Consider the following 2087-nt stretch of genomic DNA (forward strand, 5'->3'; position numbering starts at 1 on the left):
ATTTGTTTAACCTCAAAAGTACAGTTTTTTTAATTTAATGTTGCTGAAACAGCAAGTTCCTCAGTGGACCTGCGCTCAAAAATGCAGCCTAGGTGGAGTAGTCGAACACAGATCCACTGATCCTTCAACACTGAGAATCTTCAGAAGACATGTTGATAAAATAAATTTTTTAAATCTGTATTGTTCGATACGGTTTGATACGGGCACATGTATTGTTGCTCCCCTAATAATTAGTTATGCTGCTAATTTGTGTTTTTCTCATACTGAAAAACAAGTTTGTTTGTTTTATAAAAGTTATTATATAACTGAGTATCATCATTGTAACAATGGAAATTTATCCCATGCTGTTTAATAACTTTACCTAATGGAAGCATAAAGTAAAGAGGATTGATCCAAGCACTGAACCCTGAGGAACTCCATGACTACAGGACAATTATGGACACAAGCCCTGTTAGACGTATGTCAACCTACATACTTGTGTTCATACTTGTCCTGTTAAACAATAGACTGCTGGAGGACAAACTGTCCACATGTCCTCACCCTGCTGCTGTCTTTAGTCTCTCTCCTCTACATGTTTGTTTTAATTATTTCTATCAATAACATGTTTTCTTTGTCTCTTCCAGAGGTTAGGGTTAGGTTTGTGATTTGGACCAGTTTTTTAAAATAAATATTATCATCAGCGTGAGTTTTTCTGTCAGCTCTGTGACTATTTTGAACATTATGAAACTAAGTTACAACATACTCAAAACAAAGTAATAAGATATCTATTAAATGTAGGAACTCGCACACACGTCGGAGCACAACAGTTTAGTCAGGTTGGAATGCTACCATGTGAGTTACGGGTTAAACAATTAAAGTATAATCTTCTATATAGTATTGTAAACAAAGAAGCTCCACACTACTTATCTAAACAGTTTGAACCAGTAAAAAATCACCACTCAATTAGAACAAGGTTTAGTAAAAAGTMATTTCAGGTTCCAGCAGTTAAAACTTCTGGCAAATCCACTTTTCATTATACTGGCGTGTTGTTGTGGAACGAGTTACCAGAGTTTATTCHGGTTACTGCATACAAGCCCCTATTCAAGTGTCGAGTAAAACAGTTCTTATTCCAAAGGCTAGTCAGGCTATAATCAGATGATTATAGCCAGTGCAATGCACACTATTGTTTTCCTGTTTCTCTTTATTATTATTCAGCTTATTCTGTCTTCTTCCACGTCGCCACGCTACTCCTCCTGCATACTTTGTCCTACAGCTGCCATTGCAATTTCTATCTGTAAAGGTCCTGTGCCAAATGATTGCTGTGCCTTCTGGTGCCTGTACAACTTGTAGTTTTTGAAATATTAATGTTTAAACTTTATTCCAAAATTCATATAATGGGAGTCAATGGGGACTTGTAATGGTCCAAAACTGCCCCATGCTGGACTCAACTTGGTACTTGCTCCATTCTTTAATAAAATTTCATCTCAATTGTTCAGTGTTTACAGTACTAATATGATTGTATTTTGATGTTTTACTATGTTATTGTCTTAATACTGCTCTATTGTTGTAATATTATGCAGTTTAGTGTCAATAATTGTATTGGCAATGTGGCCTCTTTCTGCACACATACAAACAAACCCCTGCCACCATCTTCTGCCACAACTCCATTGGTCTAATGGTTTATGTCATGGACTTTCATGTGGGAGATCAGCTTTAAAACCCAGCTAATGCAATTTTAACAAAAACTCTCCTCCAACTTCATATTGTCACACAATTACTCTTATTACAAACACCTGCTGACGTGACAGGTACAAGCTTGTCTAGAAAACACATTTGAACTTGGTCAAAGCTCATTCTGCAAGTCCACTGCTGCAGGTAAAACCATGCTGCAATGCACACTTGTTTTTACATCGTAAAAACCCCATGTCTAGTTATCTCTTAACTTTCTTTATTTATGCAGCCAACGGTTCTCAGGGATGATCAAAAGTAGAAAAATTAAGACCTGACAAAATTAAATTTAAGACTTGGGTGAAAATCTGGATGTTTTTAAGACTTTTTTAGACCCGATATGAACCCTGGATACAGTTTTAGTTATCATTTTATTATAT

At 36.0% G+C, this 2087-nt stretch overlaps 1 protein-coding gene across 1 annotated transcript in view; it reads right to left on the reverse strand.

The window, feature by feature from the left end:
• Window positions 1-2087, reverse strand: part of kptn (kaptin (actin binding protein)) — a gene marked incomplete at its 5' end in the record, with an annotated part of 17334 nt that overhangs the window by 14522 nt on the left and 725 nt on the right.

This window comes from Austrofundulus limnaeus, unplaced genomic scaffold, assembly GCF_001266775.1.
Source record: "Austrofundulus limnaeus strain Quisiro unplaced genomic scaffold, Austrofundulus_limnaeus-1.0 Scaffold388, whole genome shotgun sequence".
Classification (NCBI taxonomy): domain Eukaryota; kingdom Metazoa; phylum Chordata; class Actinopteri; order Cyprinodontiformes; family Rivulidae; genus Austrofundulus; species Austrofundulus limnaeus.